Source organism: Pongo pygmaeus, chromosome X, assembly GCF_028885625.2.
Source record: "Pongo pygmaeus isolate AG05252 chromosome X, NHGRI_mPonPyg2-v2.0_pri, whole genome shotgun sequence".
In the NCBI taxonomy this organism is placed as follows: domain Eukaryota; kingdom Metazoa; phylum Chordata; class Mammalia; order Primates; family Hominidae; genus Pongo; species Pongo pygmaeus.
In genome coordinates, this window is record NC_072396.2 from 48,879,866 (window position 1) to 48,897,933 (window position 18,068).

The 18,068-nt window shown below is 44.3% G+C and overlaps 1 protein-coding gene and 1 non-coding gene across 2 annotated transcripts in view; both read left to right on the forward strand.

The window, feature by feature from the left end:
- The window catches only part of LOC129025033 (putative protein SSX6), a 66,059-nt gene that overhangs the window by 23,983 nt on the left and 24,008 nt on the right, over window positions 1-18,068 (forward strand). The gene's annotated exons all lie outside the window — the stretch shown is intronic.
- Window positions 5,481-5,584, forward strand: LOC129025575 (small nucleolar RNA U13). The gene has a single exon (XR_008497320.1). It is a non-coding gene; the product is annotated as a small nucleolar RNA U13 (small nucleolar RNA).

An 18,068-nucleotide genomic window follows, 5' to 3' on the forward strand; every position in this document is an offset into this window, starting at 1 on the left:
ATAAAGAGAAAACTGAACAGGCCAGGCACAGTGGCTCATGCCTGTAATCCCAACACTTTGGGAGGCTGAGGCAGATCACTTGAGGTCAGGAGTTTGAGACCAGCCTGGCCAACATGGTGAAACCCCATCTCTATTAAAAATACAAAAATTAGCTAGGCGTGGTGGCACATGCCTGTAATCCTAGGTACTCAGGAGGCTGAGGCATAAGAATCACTTGAAACCGGGAGGGGGAGGTTGCAGTGAGCAGAGATCACACCACTGCACTCCAGCCTGGGCGACAGAGTGGAATTCCATCTCAAAAAAAAAAAAAAGAAAGAAAGAAAGAGAGAAAACTGAACAGAGAACCAGGTGCAAGGTCAGGCCTGAGTGGCAGTGAAAGTGGAAGAGTTAACAAAGGACCAAGATCAAGGCTCAGATCTGAAGGCCACAGATGGCAGAAATGTGACCCAAGGCCTAGATTCAGTGTGGAGAAGAGAGGACACATAATCTGCTGTGTAGCCCTAACTAAAGCCACAATCATGTCTAGACTTCATCAGTGTTATACAGTAGCTGCTGTGGACTGAATTGTGTTCCCTCAAAATTTGTATGTTGAAGACCTAACACCCTACATGACTGCATGGGAGATACGGCCTATAAGAAGATGATTAAGGTTAATGATATCAGAAGGTGGAACCCTGACTGGAGACAAGTGTAAGAGACCCAAGAGATTCTCTCTCCGCCATGTGATGACACTGCATGAAGGCAGCCATTGGCAAGCCAGAAAGAGAGGCTTCACCAGAAACCAAACCTTTCTGAAACCTTGATCTTGGACTTTCCAGCCTCCAGAACTGTGAGAAAATAAATTTCTATTGTTTAAGCCATCTAGTCTATGGTATTTTGTTATGGCAACCTGAGCAGACTAATACAGTAGCTATGTACATCTTTAAGATTTCTTTCAAATATGTGGGAAACTATGTATGACAGGACCCCTGGAAGTTAAGAATTTTCATGATGATCAAAGCCCTTCTCAATAATTTTTTGATGCTTCTCTCCAGACATGTCCACAGGAATTTTTAAAAATAAAATGTTTAGGCAGAGCACAGTGGCTCAGGCCTATAATTCCAACTCTTTGGGAGCCCAGGGCAGGAGGATAGCGTGAGCCCAGGAATTGGAGACCAGCCTGGGCAAACTAGCGAGATCCCATTTCTACAAAAAATGTAAAAATAATAATAATAAAAAATAAAATAATCTTTACAAAAATTTTTGATGCAGTAAGTAATGCCTTTCATGCATACTCCTGGACTCTAGACCCAGAGCTTCTGATCCAATAAGTCAAGGATGAGGTCCAATACTCTGCATTTATTTTAATGCTTTATTTGGAAATAATTTCAAACTTACAGAAAAAGTTGCAAAAATAGTACAAAGAACTCTCATATACCCTTCATCCAGATTCTCCAAATGTGATTATTTTATCCCATTTTCTTTACATATGTATAACATATATGTACATATATATGTGTGCATATTATATATATATATATACATAATTTTTTCTGAATCATTTAAATATAAATGTCTGTTGCAGGAAGTCAGGGACCCCAAATGGAGGGACTGGCTGAAGCCATGGCAGAAGAACGTGAATTGTGAAGATTTCATGGACATTTATTAGTTCCCCAAATTAATACTTTTATAATTTCTTATGCCTGTCTTTACTGCAATCTCTAAACATAAATTGTAAAGACACTTATCACTTCTCCAATCACTACCCTTGTGATTTCCTATGCCTGTCTTTACTTTAATCTCTTAATCCTGTCAGCTGAGGAGGAGGTATGTCACCTCAGGACCATGTGATAATTGCGTTAACTGCATAAATTGTACAGCATGTGTGTTTGAGCAATATGAAATCTGGGCACCTTGAAAAAAGAACAGGATAACAGCAATTGTTCAGGGAATAAGAGAGATAACCTTAAACTCTGACCGCCAGTGAGCCAGATGGAACAGAGCCATGTTTCTCTTCTTTCAAAAGCAAATGGGAGAAATATGGCTGAATTCTTTTTCTCAGCAAGGAACATCCCTAAGAAAGAGAATATGCACCTAGAGGTATAGGCCTATGAACGACCCCCCCAGGTGCGCCTGTCTTATGGTCAAGACTGCAGGGGTGAAATAAACCCCAGTCTCCCATAGCGCTCCCAGGCTTATTAGGAAGAGGAAATTCCCACCTAACAATTTTGGTCAGACCGGTTGCTCTCAAAACCCTATGTCTTGATAAGATGTTATCAATGACTATGGTGCCCGAAACTTCATTAGCAATTTTAATTTTGCCTCGGTCCTGTGGTCCTGTGATCTCACCCTGCCTCCACTTGCCTTATGATATTCTATTACTTTGTAAAGTATTTGATGTCTGTGACCCATACCCTATTCATATACTCCCTCCCCTTTTGAAACTCCCTAATAAAAACTTGCTGGTTTTATGGCTTGTGGGGCATCATGGAACCTACTGACATGTGATGTCTCCCCCGGACGCCCAGCTTTAAAATTTCTCTCTTTTGTACTCTGTCCCTTTATTTCTCAAGCTGGCCAACGCTTAAGGAAAATAGAAAAGAACCTACATGAATATCGGGGCAGGTTCCCTAATAAATGTCAGCCTGGCAAGCTGGCTTAGGCCTATAATTGCAGCATTTTGGGAGGTCGAGGTGGGATGATCAGTTGAACTGAGGAGTTCGAGACCAGCCTGGGCAACATGGCAAAATCCCATCTCTACCAAAAATACAAAAAATTAGCCAGGTGTGGTGGCATACACCTGTGGTCCCAGCTACTCAGGAGGCTGAGGTGGGGGGATTGCTTGAACCTGGGAGGCGGAGGATGCAGTAAGCTGAGATCACGCCTCTGTACTCCAGTCTGGGCAACAGAGTGAGACTCTGTCTCAAAAAACAAACAAACAAACAGAAACAATAAATGTCCCTAAATACTAGTGTGTTTTTGCTAAAGAAAAACAGAGAAAACAGGACATTGCCTTATATAACCACAATATAATAATCAAAGTCAAGAAATTAACATTGATACAGCACAATTATCTAATCTTTAAACCTTTTCAGGCCGGGTGCGGTGGCTTGAGCCTGTAATCCCAGCACTTTGGGAGGCCGAGGCGGGTGGATCACTTGAGGTCAGGAGTTGGAGACCAGCCTGGCCAACATGGTGAAATCCCATCTCTACTAAAAATGCAAAAATTAGCTGGGTGTGGTGGTGGGTGCCTGTGATCCCAGCTGCTTGGGAGGCTGAGACAGGAGAATTGCTTGAACCGGGAAGCAGAGAGGTTGCAGTGAGCCAAGATCACGCCATCGCTCTCCAGCCTGGGTGACAAGAGTGAAACTCTGTCTCAAAAAACAAAAACAAAACCTTTTCAAAATGTGCCAATAGTCCCAATAATGCTCTTTACAGCAAAAGATAACTTTTTTTCTGTTCCTGGATCCAGTCCAGATTCTGCTTTGCATTTACCTGTCTCATCTCTTCAGTCTCCCTTAATCTGTCCTTTCTTCATCTTTTATGACATTGGCCTTTTTTGAAGGACATAGGCAGGTTGTTTTGCAGAATGTACCTTGGGTTCATACTGACATCTCTGATTCCAGTCCAAGGTCTCAGGATTATTCTAGCCCTACCTTCTTTCCAGATTTGTAATGCCTTTCTCAGACAGTGAGAAACATGGCTATCATTATCTCTATTTTACTAATTTGCTCAATCCTCATATACACATAAAGTAGTCTCAGAATTCCTAACCATACCCCTGGGTTAAAAAAAAAATCACTAACTAAATTACAAAATTTGGCTGGGCATGGTGGCTCATGCCTGTAATCCAAGCACTTTGGGAGGCCGAGGTGGGAGGACCACTTGAGCACAGGAGTTCAAGATTAGCCTGGGCAACATAGGGAGACCCCACCTCTATTTAAAAAATAAAAATAAAAAAGTACAATATTTGCATACAGTCATTTTTGCTTTTTGTCTTACAGTATCCAGTCAAAATAACTGTTTCCCAAAGTTACTCAGATTAGCTATTTTCTTCATCATGTCCATTAGTGTGGTTATGTTATTCATTTGTAATATGCTTAGATTCCTTTGTTTCTATTTACGTTCCATTTTGGATCCCCCTAGTTTATTTTAACGTATTTATTTTTTCACCCACTTCCTCACTTTTCTGTATCTATTTTTGGAATATGTGAAACATTACTATGCTTCTAAAAGAGGCAAAACTATACCAAAAGAATAAAAGTGTTCCTCCCTGCTCATCCCTACTTCCCATCCCCTCCTTTTCACCATGTTCCTACCCATCCCCTTTAGGTAAAAATCTTGTTCATTATTGTTTCATGTGCAAGCTCAGGATGAAAGTGTTGGGCCCTGGGAGGTGGATTCCCATGATTCCATGCTCCGGTTCCCTTCTGCAGTAAATGTATCCAAAGGCCTGACCGTGTTTCTTAGATTTCCTGGGTGTAATGTATTGAAGAGGGTGGGGGAATTCACCTGAGTGCATGGTTGTGGGATCACCCAGAAATTGAGGAGCTTCACTATTTTATTTAATTTAGGGTTTAAAAAGGTAAAGTGTGTTCCATATACCTGCAAGAAAACAGCCAGTTTATGGCAAAAATGGTGCCATCTTGAAGCAAATCCACCATCATGATCAATATTTGACTCCTGCATACCGAAGTGTTCTGCAGCAAGGTTTTTAAACAGTTCCTGCAGTATAGATAACCTTAATAATAAGCTTATTTAATCTGCCCAGTTTTCTTTCCTTCTTTCTTTTCTTTTTCTTTCTTTCTTTCTTTCTTTCTTTCTCTTTTCTTTTCTTTCCTTTCTCTTTCTCTTTCTCTCTTTCTCTCTCTCTCTCTCTCTTTCTTTCTTTCTCTCTCTCTCTCTTTCTTTCTCTTCCAGGGTCTCACTCTGTCACCTAGGCTGGAGTGCAGTGGTGCAATCTTGGCTCACTGCAACCTTCACCTCCTGGGTTCAAGCAATTCTCCTGCCTCAGCCTCCAGAGTAGCTGGGATTACAGGTAACTGCCACCCACACCTGGCTAATTTTTGCATTTTTAGTAGAGACAGGGTTTCACCATGTTGGCCAGGCTGGTCTCAAACTCTTGACCTCAAGTGATTTGCCCGCCTCGGCCTCCCAAAGTGTTGGGATTACAGGTGTGAGCCACTGTGCCCGGCCTCCCCAGTTTTCCAGAGTTTTGGCAAGCAAGTCTAAGACCAGACTGGCTGGACATGTCTTTACTCTAAAAGCATGCTATAGAAAGAATACTTTCTGATGGGCGGGTGCGGGGTTCCACCCTCTTAGAGCTCCCTGAGATGGCTTGCATTCCTAAGTCCCTATTAAATATTCCTTTCTGAGAACTGGGTTTGTCAGCCTTATTCTTCTGCCTTTCAGTTCCCTTGGCCTTTAGGGGTGGGTTTGCATATACCAGCTACTGTGGAACATTTGCTGAGCCAGGCAGGAGCTGAAGAACTAAGAAATTGATCCTTTTGTAGTTCCTAAGCATGATGATTGGGTGTTCATGTGCTTATGTGAGATGTGCCTTTCTCGAACCTTGTTATGACATCAGCACATTATTCATCTGATATGAAAAAAAAAAAAAGAAATGGGTAAGGGGAATGAAGCATCTGTGTGTGAAACTCCAGAGTGGCCAGCAACATCTATGTGGGGTGGTGTGACACCTCTATTAGATGCTTGTGGACCTCCGCATGAGTAATGGGACATCCTGAAAACTCAAAAGGAGTTATTAACTGAAAGCCATATAGTGCACTGCGATAGGGAAGGATGGTGGATAACCTATCCAGTGGGCTGGCCACTTCTCTGGGCTGTTCATTTGGCACTGGAGGCCCAGCTAGCAGCAGAGGCGAAAATTAAATGGCTAGGGAAGGAATTGCAACAAGAAAAAGACACGTGACTTTTGACTTTTCTCCTTGCATCCAACATAATGAAGAAAATTGACGACCAAGAGAACAAAAATTGAAACCTTAGCATGTAGATAGATTGGTCCGCCTAGGGGGAATGAAATGGAAATGACCAGAAAGTAAAGCTGTCATAACTAAGCCCGACTGGGATGTGAAAATTTGGAATCCCTGGGAATGTTGTGGAGAGGAATATTTCGATGACATAGAAGTCATAGCTGAAGAGGGGAATGAAGATCATTGGCAAGCTCATCCCTCGTGCACAGGAAAGTGAAAGCTGAACAACTCCAGCAAAATGGGAGTTGGCCGATCCAGGAGAATCTCACTATCAGTGTATATCACTCTCACTATCACTATCTCACTGCTACAGAACTCTTAAAGATTGCAGAGACATTTAAACAACCACCTAAGGAACCACTGACCTCTTAGATGGTCCAATTGTGGGACACAGGGTTTTTCTTTAGCTGGGAATCAAGCAGAGAAAAATGATTAACATCATCACCCACCTGGTCCTGCAGCAATGCCTTCATAACTCAGGAAGAATAGCCTTATGGAATGGATTATTCTAGCTATGAGAGAGGCTTGGCCTAATGAAAAAGAATTACCAGGAGGGACAACCTGCCGGTGGTCAATCAAAGAGGCCCTGGGGCTTCTCTGGGAATTAGGAATGAGGAAAGCCAGGAACTGATATAGCAGTTTTTACTGCCAGAGTGAGAAATAGATTGCTACAGCACGCATGAAGAGAATGTCAGGGCCCTTTTTTGTCTTTGTTGAGGCCTGGAGTGGAACAAGATGTATATGATGTGGGACAAGCCATTGCAAATTTGGAAAAAACTGAGCAAACCACGGACAGGGTAAGCTTGGGAACCCGACGAGGGTTAGCAAAAGGGAAAAAGAAAATCCCACAGAAAGAAGGAGGAAAAAAAAGGGAAAGGGATAGATAAGAGGGCACATGTAAGTAAATGTGGCATGATTTATTGGGAGCAGAAACACCCCAATAAAAAACAAACAACCTAATGCTGTATTAGCAGTCACATAGAGGGAACTACCGCCTGAACAGCAATTTGGTTGCTTCCTTTCTGCCCCTCCTGCAGAAGAGGAAGACTAGACCCCTTCTTGTAATGCCCCAGACTATCAGGGTGGATCCCATCCGGGCTCTGAAATTACTAGGGCCGAGGTTAATCCCATGTTTGAGCAATAAAGGACGACCAGAGGCCCCATATTGAGCTCATCACTTACTGGTCCTGAGAAATAAGACTATTGCCTTACTAGGGACGGAATGTACTTTAATCCATGGACACATTCAGAAAGACCCTTTGGTCAATGGTCTGCCATTGATGGTTATGGGGGACAAATGATCCCAGTAAAAAGGACTTTAATACATCTCGGTTTGGGGAAAGTGTCCTCTGCCCCATATATGGTGCTTATTTCCTCTATTCCATAAAATATTTTAGGCATGGATATTCTGTTAGGAAAGACTATAAACTTCAGTGGAAGAATTCAGATTAAAGATGGGTATAGTACAGGTATTCTCAGGAGAGGTCAAAATGGACCCGTACAATTTTCTAGCCCCAGGTAGGTTGTCAACGTTAAACAATACAAATTGCCTGAGGGGCATGCTGTAATAAGTGCAGCTATTGAGGAACTTAAAAGGTACATATTATCTGGCCAACTCAAAGCAAGATTATCAGTTTCATCTGGCCTGCATGCAAACCTGACCAGGCCTGGCTGATGACTGCTGGTTACCAGAAATTGAACAAGGTAACCCTGGCCATACAAGCTGCAGTTTCTTAAATTACTCAGGTAGTCAGCCACATTGTGTCTGTCCTGGGTACACATCATGCTGTCTTAGGTTTGGCTAATACCTTTTTCTGCATTGTACTGTCCAAATAATCATAAAACCAATTCGCTTTTACCTGGCAAGGTTTCCAGTGGACCTTTCAAGTGCTGCCCTAGGGCTATTTCACACTCCTACAATTTGTCACCCAGTGATAGCTACAGACTTGTCTTTGCTCTCATTCCTGACTTCTCTTTTTTAGTCTTCTTATATTTATAATATGATGTTAACCTCTGAGATGTTCATGTGTATTATGAAAGTCTGAGGGCATTGTGCAATCATCTTCTGGAACAAGGGTGGGAAATCAACCCTTCAGAAGATCTGGGGCCCAGGGCCTGCAGTGAGGTTTTAGGGGTTACATGGTGGGGTAAGATTCCTTTTACATTGGGTACATTAATGGACAAAATCCAGTAACATCCAACTCTGAAAACAGAAGAGAAATCCAAACATTTGTGGGTCTTTTAGGATATTAGAGAGCATTTGTCCCACCCTTAGCCCAATGTTTGAGGCCACTCTATGGACTTATTAGAGAAAGGACACATTGAAACTGAGACACATCACAGCAGGGAGCTTTGAACAGGCTAAAGTGCTAGTATAGCAGGCACAAGCCTCAGGCACCCCTTTAGAGGGAGTAGAGATGACTTTGGATGTTACTGCTACTCCTGTGGGCATGAGTTGGGCCTTACGGCAACCACGGTATGGTAAGTCAATCCCTTTAAGATTTTGGTCACAATTATGGAAAGCAGCGAAGCCAGATACTGAAAGAGGAAATTTTCCCTGACCCCTTCACAGGCCTCATGACAGGGGTGCCTCGCTTACTCAGCCCACAGATCTCAACCCCTTGTGGGATGGGAAGCATGCAGGTGAGCCGGTGTAAGAGCCAGGGAAAGTGCTTTTGGGTGCTGGCAGGAGCAAAACTCTGTGCATGCCCCAAGGCAGCATCCAAGGAGGATAAAACTCCCGCGGGCCCCCAAAGCCCCAGAGGGCGTGCGTTACAGTGAGCTCTTTTAGCTTTACTGTCCGAGGATGGCTTAAGTAAGTGTTTAACAGCTCAGTGGACCCTCTGCCTTTTCGTGAGGGCAGAGGGTCAGTGTGACAGCCTTTTTGTATTCCGAGTTCTTGTCCAGCATCCAGGAAAAATCAGACTGCACGAATGAATTGAAGGATAACAAATGCAGGGGATTTTATTGCCGATGGAAGTGACTCTCAGCAGGAAAGGGAGCTGGAAAGAGGAAGGAGCAGGAGAGTATTCTTCCCCTGAAGTCTGGCCGTCTTCAGCCAGACTGTTCTCAAAAGTCCTGCCGTCAAGCCATCCCTCTGAAGTCAAACTGCATCTCTCCAATGTTCAGCTGCTTCTTTTCTTCTCCCTTTCTCTGCTCTCTGCCAGTGGAGCCTGGGGTTTTTATATGTACAGGATGGAGAGCATGGTGGGTCAGGGGTGGTTTTGGAAAAGGCAACATTCGAGCAGGAAAACGGGGATGTGAAGTTCTCACTTTGGGCTGCGGTTCCAGGCTTGAAGGTGGGGCCCTTGTCAGGGACTCCACTTCTTCTGCCTAGAATTTCTCTGCCTCCTGTCCCTATCAGTACTCTCCCATTGAACAAGTGCTAGCAGTGTATGCTTTACAGCAGGTGGAATCATTAGCAAAGACCCTTCCCATGACTGTGAGAACTGGTCTACCAATCAAGGGATGGATAGAAGGATTATTTAAATCACCCACCTCCGTTTAAATCCCAGACACCTATCTTGAATAAATGGCATGCCTATTTGCAACAGTGAAGTGTCCTGGTAACCAATCCCTTAAGCCCAGAATTGCATGCTGTGTTAGGCCTTGTTATATGTGAGCAACCAAAGGACATCCCTTTGCCTCTTCCTACTCCAGTGCCTGACACAATAAGCAAAGGAGTGTTATGCATCCCTGATCATGCTTGGTATACAGATGGCTCCAGCAAGGGAAACCCCTGTACTTGGACCGCTGTTGCTATATGACCACAAACTGATACAATCTGGCTTGATATAAGTACCCATCACAGTAGACAGTGGGCTGAGTCGCAAGCTGCTTGGTTAATAATCACACATAAGCCCTGGCCCCTAGCTCTTTGTGCTGATAGCTGGGCTACATTCAAAGGCCTAATTATGTGGCTAGTCCAGTGGCAACAAGAAAAATGGATGTTTATGCACAAACCCATATAAGGCATGAACATGTGGCAAGACATATAGAGAAGCTGCAATACCCTGCAGCTGATGAAATAGTTGGTATTTCATGTAGTGGTACACAATAAGACTCAGTTCCAGGAAATATAGAAGCTGACACCCTAAGAACAATTAGAAGCATTGTGCTCTGTCCCAGGCCAATGAATAGAGACCTGGGTACATAACAAAAGTAGTCATAGAAGTGCAAGAGTAGGCTTGGAGATAGCCAAGAAGGCAGGATTGCCCTTAAAATATGCTGACCTCCCAATAGCTGTTAAAAATGTTGATATGGTTTGGCTCTGTGTCCACACCCAAATCTCATACTGAATTGTAATTCACACATGTCAGGGGAGGTGGCTGGATCATGGGGGCGGTTCCCCTATGCTGTTCTCATGATAGTGAGTGAGTTCTCACGAGATCTGATGGTTTAAAAGTGTTTGGCAGTTCCCTCTTTGCTCTCTTTCTGTCCTGCTGCCATGTGAAGAAGGTCCTTGCTTCCCCTTTGCCTTCTGCCATGATTGTAAGTTTGATGAGGCCTCCCCAGCCACATGGAGCTGTGAGTCAATTAAGCTTCTTTCCTTTATACATTACTCAGTCTTAGGTAGTTCTTTATAGCAGTGTAGAAACGGACTAATACAAATGTATACCACATTCTTGATTTCATCCACACTATATACCATATCATGCAGGACACACTCATAGGGCTGTCCACCCTATAACAGATCAGCAAATGAATTATATAGGGCTTCTTTTTGTAAGTCAAGACAAAATGTATGTATTGGCCTGTGTAGATATTGCTACTGAACTGCTGTAAGTTTGTCCTTGTAAGTGAGCTAATCAAGCCAGTACTATTAAAGGTTTAGAGGCTCTCAGTACTATGTATGGATATCTTTGACACATTGACAGTAACCAAAAGACCCATTTTGCTGGACATGATGTGCAGGACTGGGCCAGGGAACACAACAGATCATGGCACTTTCATCTCCCATGTAACCTCCAAACAGCAGGGTTAACTAAAAAGAAAACTGGTCTTCTGAAAGCACAAATTCAGTTTCCTGGGGAGGCTGAGCATAGTGGCTCACACTTGTAATCCCAGCACTTTGGGAGGCTAAGGTGGGAGGATCACTTGAGGTCAGGAGTTCGAGACTAGCCTGGCCAACATGGCGAAACCCCATCTCTATTTAAAAAAAAAATACAAAAATTAGCCGGACATGGTAGCACCCACCTGTAATCCCAGCTACTCTGGAGGCTGAGGCAGGAGAATTATTTGAACCTGGGAGGCGGAGGTTGCAGTGACCCAAGAGCATACCACTGCACTCCAGCCTGGGCAACAGAGCGAGACTCTGTCTCAAAAAAAAAAAAGTTTCCTAGGGAAACCTACAGTATTAATCCGTTCTCACATTGCTATAAAGAAATACCTGAGGCTGGGTAACTGGAAAAGAGGATTAATTGGCTCACCATTCTGCAGGCTATGCAGGAAGCATAGCAGCTTCTGCTTTGGGAGAGGCCTCTGGAAGCTTCTGATCATAGTGGAAGGCAAAGGGGGAACAAGCATCTCACATGGCAGGAGCAGGAGCAAAAGAGAGTCAGAGAGGAAGTGCTATACACTTTTAAACAACCAGATCTCACAAGAACTCACGCACTATTGTGAGAATGGTACGAAGGGGGTGGTGCTAAACCATTCATGAGTAATCCACCCCCTTGATCCAATCACCTCCCACCAGGCCCCACCTCCAACATTGGGGATTACAATTTGACATGAGATTTGGTGGAGATACAGATCCAAACCATATCACTTATTACCTACCTTGCTAGAGTGGATGAATGTGTTATCTGCAGGGCTTATTTATTTAACTTCAGCCAAAGCAGGATGCTTGCTCTATATGACTTGTTGGGACCACCGTACCCCAAGCCTACCACTGTTTGCATATGGGTAACTGAGAAGACTGCTTTGCTCCCAGACCTGATTGACAACCAGCATATTTTGTGCATAACAACACTGACAGATATACTATCAGGGGAGAGGACACTGCACTGGGGCTTAGAATGGCAAATACCCCCAGGCTGGATAGGCTGTTTCCTGCCATAGATGGAGGAATATCCTCAACAGTTAGAGTGGTTCCCCATTGCTCCTATTGAATACTGGACCCACGATCACCCGCTATAAATGGTTAGGGGAAACAGTATTATAAGCGAACTAACACAGGAACAAAAAACCAAATACCGCAGGTTCTCACTTGTAAATGGGAGCAAAACATTGAGTACACATGGACACAAAGAAGGGAACAGACACCAGGGCCTACTTGAGAGTGGAGGGAGTGAGGATCGAAACACTACCTATAAGATACTAAGCTTATTGCCTGGGTGATGAAATAATCTGTACGCCAAACCCCTGTGACATGCAATTTACCTATATAAGGAACCTGCACATGTACCCCTGAACCTAAAATAAAAGTTTTTTTTTAAAAAAGAAGCACAAATTCAAACTTTCCTGGAGAAACCTACCTTGCAAAGGTGGATGAATGTGTGATCTGAAGCCCTTATTTCTTTAACTTCAGAGAAAGGGATGAGGTGCCTGCCCCATGTGATAGGTTGGGACCACCATTCCCCAAGCCTACTATTGTTCACATACGGGTAACTGAGAGGACTGCTTTGCTTTCAGACCTGGTTGACACCCACCATATTTTCTGCATGAAGATAGTGACAGACATTCTACCAGAGGAGGGGACACTGCACTGGGGCTTAGAATGGCAAATACACCCAGGCTGGATAGGCTATTTCCTGCCAGAGAGGGGGGAATATCCTCAATAGTTAGAGTGGTTCCCATTGATCTTATTGAATACTGGTCCCTGATCACTCGTTATAAATGGTCAGGGGAAACATACCCCATGGCATGGTGGTGAGCTCTCTAATATGGTGTACTCTCAATCAAATTACTTTGACCACGGCTGCTGACACTTCATCCCTGGGCAACATGGTTGGTATATGGCCCCTTTCCCTTTACAAAAGCCAAGAGCTGACTCTATACTAACTACTCTAAATGAATGGACTGGTGTATTCTAACAGATGGAAAAGAAATTTCCTTGCAAATACCCACTAAGTTTGTTTCCTTTCATCCTTAGTTGTCACGTTCTGTCAGTACTATCACCAGCTGCCACCTATGAAGCAAACCTTTTCCTACAATGGACCCAAGAGTATGCTGTTGGCTTACAGAAAAACATCTGTTGGGGCCGGGCACAGTGGCTCATGCCTGTAATCCCAGCACTTTGGGAGGCTGAGGCAGGTGGATCAATGGAGCTCAGGAGTTCGAGACCAGCCTGGCCAACATGGTGAAACCACATCTCTACTAAAAATACAAAAATTAGCTGGGTGTGGTAGCGGGTGCCTGTAATTCCAGCTACTTGGGAGGCTGAGGCAGGAGAATCGCTTGAGCCTGGGAGGCGGAGGTTGCAGTGAGCTGAGATCATGCTACTGTACTCCAACCTGGGCAACAGAGCAAGACTCCATCTCAAAAAAAAAAAAAAAAAAAGAAAAACATTGGTTGGGTATGCGGCCTCATGCCACTCTCCCATGCTTCTGGCCTGCCTTGGTGGGTATCTCCTTTCCAAGGATGAGATTGGAGAGACTATATAAAACAAATGACCAGTTTCTCAGACTGAACCCCTGTGTTGAATGCCGTAGTTGTTACTGGCTTCATAGCTGGCTTCGGTCCTGGGGCACCTGGTGGCAGAAGCTGCTTCTTGGTTTACGTGTTGTGCTCCTATGTTCCTTACAGTCCTGGTTTTGCCTTTACTGTTGCTGCAGCATTTTCCTCCAGTAAAGCCAATGAGCTGCTGCTATAGCTATACGATATCAAGCACCCTCCCTCTAGACCCAGGGACTATCAAGGAACAGGTGGGCAGGTGAGATTGCAAGGACCAGTACTGAGGAGTGGAGTGTAGGTATACAGCCTGCTGCATGGCCAGAGTGATTTCATCTTGAAGGGAAAATATGATGACAGATGTTTGACTCCCGCATACCGAGGTATTTGGCAACAAGGTCTTTAAACGTTGGCCGTAGCATAGATAATGTCTCACAAAGATGCTTATCTAACCTCTCCAGTGGTCAGGAGCTTCCGCAAGGAAGTGTGAGGCATGGCCAGGTGCTCATGTTTTAGCATAAAAATTTGCTATAGAAAGTAAACTTTCTGGAGGACGGGCATGGGTTCCACCCTCTTGCAGCCACTGGACACATAGCTTCTGTTCAAAGGTCCCCATTAATTATTTATTTCTGAGAAACTCGATTTGTCAGCCTCTTTCTTTGGCCTCTCAGTGCCCTTGGCCTTTGAGGGTAAGTTTACATAGAACTGCTCACCACAGAACAATACCAATGTGCCCAATATATTGTCTTTCTTTCTAGAGCAATTACTACAACAGTAGGAAATAAAAGGTTATGAGGTGTTTCTTTCTGTCTTTTTTTCTTTCTTTCTTCCTTTCTTTCTCTTTCTCTTTCTCTTTCTCTCCCTTTCTTTCTTTCTTTCTTTCTTTCTTTCTTTCTTTCTTCCCTCCCTCCCTCCCTCCCTCCCTCCCTCCCTCCCTCCCTCCCTCCCTCCCTCCCTTCCTTCCTTCCTTCCTTCTTTCTTTCTTCTTCATTTCTTCAGAGACAGAATCTCACTTTATTGCTTAGGCTGCAGTGCAGTGCTGTGATCTCAGCTCGCTGCAACCTCTGCCTGCCAGGTTCAAGTCGTTCTCCTGCCTCAACCTCCTGAGTAGCTGGGATTATAGGTGCCCACCACCATGCCAGGCCAATTTTTGTATTTTTAGTAGAGACGATGTTTCACCATGTTGGCCAGGGTGGTCAGGAACTCCTGACCTCAGGCGATCTGCCCGCCTTGGCCTCCCAAAGTGTTGGGATTACAGGCATGACCCACCATGTCTGGCCTGCTGATCTCTTTCTGATGCATTCTCTCCATCCCTATCTTTCTAAACCCTCTCTAACAGACTCTCAGACTTTCCTCTCCCTCCTACATTCTCTTCCTTTTCTTTTGTCTCTTTCTGCTCCTCACCTCTTGACTAAAGATGTTGGCGGCTGCATCTCTAGCCAATGTCCACATCCTAATACTACAACAAACATGGCCAGTGACATCTGCCTTTAAGCACTTGTCACAGAAGTCACCTGTGCATCGTCCACTTCCAGCCTCCAAAGAAACAATTCCCTACAAACCACTTCTGGAGACGTGGCACCAACTACCAGGGAGGCAGCCAGGGAAAGATGAAGAACTCTCATCATCATATTTCTGCTCGGGACCAAGGTTCCTGAACTGGAAAGGGCCCATCTGCTCAGCCCTCCCCATCACCCCTAACCTCTGCAATGCTGCAGGTTTTCATAAAATTGTTTTTTTCTCTACTGACACCTACAAGCTTCTCACTTTTGGGAAACAAAGATTGTAAAGGTTTTTTTTTCATAATTAACTAAATTTAATTTAGAGGAAATTTTTTTTTAGCTCATGTATTTTAGTTAGAAAAACACCATCTTGGGCCAGGCATGGTGGCTGTAATCCCAGCACTTTGAGAGGCCAAGGTGGGCAGATCACCTGAGGTCAGGAGTTCAAGACTAGCCTGGCCAATATGGTAAAACCCCGTCTCTACTAAAAATACAAAATTTAGCCAGGCGTGGTGGCACATGCGTGTAATCCCAGCTACTCGGGAGGCTGAGGCAGGAGAATTGCTGGAACCTGGGAGGCAGAATTCAGTGAGCTGAATGCAGTGAGTCGAGATCGTGCCACTGCACTCCGGCCTGGGCGACAGAGTCAGACTCTGTCAAAAAAAAAAAAAAAAAGAAAAAAAAGAAGGAAAGAAAGGAAGAAAGGAAGGAAGGAAGGAAACAAAGAAAGAAAGAAGGAAGGAAGGAAGAAAGAAGCAGATAAAAGGCAGAGACAGAGTGGGCCACTTGGTGAGGCAGGGATGGAGAGTCACCTGCCTGAGGTACACCCACCCAACTCACAGGTGAAACTGGAGCGGAATCAATGAGGATCTAAGTCAGGGATATGGCTACTCTTGCCTCTCTCTAGAGGACCCCTTGCCCTGCCATCAGTTCCACTGAGAACCCTCACTGTCCTTCCTCCAGGACAAATTCACATGTCTAGTGGAATCCATGGAGAGCCCTCCCAAGGCAAAAAGTCAGGAACTGCAGGCTAATGCTTCCCTCCCACTGGACAGGCCTGGGGAAGACTGGGAAGGGGCTAAGGGAAGCAGAGAAACTGCCTTCTCTGCCCAAGAGCAACAGACATATCTGCAGGGCAGGAATGAGGGACCCACATCTGACACACTTGGGACCGGGCTTCAGAAAGTGTCCCCTCCCTATGTTGTTTGTGTCTCAGCAGGTGATTTTGTCCAATCAGCAGGTGATTTTGTCCAGCCCTCTTCCCCAAGGTACCGGGAGGTACCAACTGCACTAGCAGGTTCAAAGGCCTCAGGGAACGACCCTGTGTCCCAGATTTCTGAGCAGATGGCCTAAGCTACTTTGCTTTGCAGCTTTATAATAATTACTTGGTCAGACAGTGTTAAGCACTCTAGCTTTGTTTTTCTTTTTTAAGGGTTGTTTTGTCTATTCTAGATCTTTTGCATTTCCATATGAATTTTAGAATCAGCTTGCCATTTTTTTAACCAAAAATCTTGGTAGAGTTCTGATTGATATTGTGTTAAACCTATAGATTAAATCTGGGGAGAACTGACATCTAAACAATATTGACTCTTCCAATCTATGAACAAGGTATATCTCTTCATTTATTTAGGTCTTAGTTTCTCCCAGCAATTCTGTAATTTTCAGTGTACAGGTCTTTCACATCCTTTGTCAAATTTACCCTTAAATATTTAACATTTTTTATGATATCGTAAATGCTATTTTTTTTTTTTTTGAAAAAGGGTCTAGCTCTGTGGCCCAGGCTGGAGTGCAGTGTGATCTTGGCTCACTGCAGCCTCTGCCTCCAGGTTCAAGAGATTCTAGTGCCTCAGCCTCCCAAGTAGCTGGAACTACAGGTGAGCGCCACTGCATCTGGCTTATTTTTCTATTTTTATTAGAGACAGGGTTTTACCATGTTGTCCAGGCTGGTCTCAAATTCCTGGCCTCAAGTGATCCGCCTGCCTTGGCCTCCCAAAGTATTGGGATTACAGGTGTGAGCCACTGTGCTGGGCTGGCTATGTTTATTTGTTTGTTTGTTTTGTTTTGTTTTTTGAGACAGGGTCTCGTTCTGTCACCCAGGCTGGAGGGCAGTGGCACAATCTCGGCTCACTGCAACCTCCACCTCCTGGGTTCAAGCAATTCTTATGCCTCAGCCTCCCAAGTAGCTGGGACTACAGGCGCGCGCTGCCACACTTGGCTATTTTTTTTGTATTTTAGTAGAGATGGGGAGGTTTCCCTGTGTTGACCACGCTGGTCTGGAACTCCTGACCTCAGGCGATCCACCCATCTTGGTCTCCCGTCTTGGCCTCCCAAAGTTCTAGGGTTATAGGAGTGAGCCACTGCGCCTGGCCTCTGACATTATTTTTTAACAATGAGCTTACCGTTAACCACAGATTTGTCATTTTAATGTGCCCCTCATTTAACACTTTTTTCCTAAAAATAGAAGCCATTCCACAAAACCTTTTACTTAGTATTCACTTCCACTATCGATAAACTATTAGAGCAGTGGTTCTCAACCAGAGGTAATTTTGCTTTCCAAGGGACATTTGGCAATGTCTAGGAAATTTTCATTTGTCACAGCTGGGACTGGGGATACACTGGCATCTAGTTGATAGAGGTCAGGGTTGCTGCTAAACATCCAACCATGCACAAGACAGCCCCCACAACAAATAATTATCCAGCATAAAATGTCAATAGCATTGAGGTTGAGAAACTCTGCGTTAGAAGTAGATACACAGATGTGCTCCTCACAGTTAATATACTTGGTAAACAACATGGCATGGACTGATATGGCAGGGTTTGTATAATTTCACATAAGTTTCATCCTTTCCTCAGATCCTATAAAATCTCTATCCTTTCCTTGTTTGGTGAGACATTCTATAGTCCTTCTGGTGTGCAGCCTCTCTCATTGCAAAGGGTTAATAAACTTGCCATTGCCAGATTACAGGTTTGTTCTGGGTGCTCT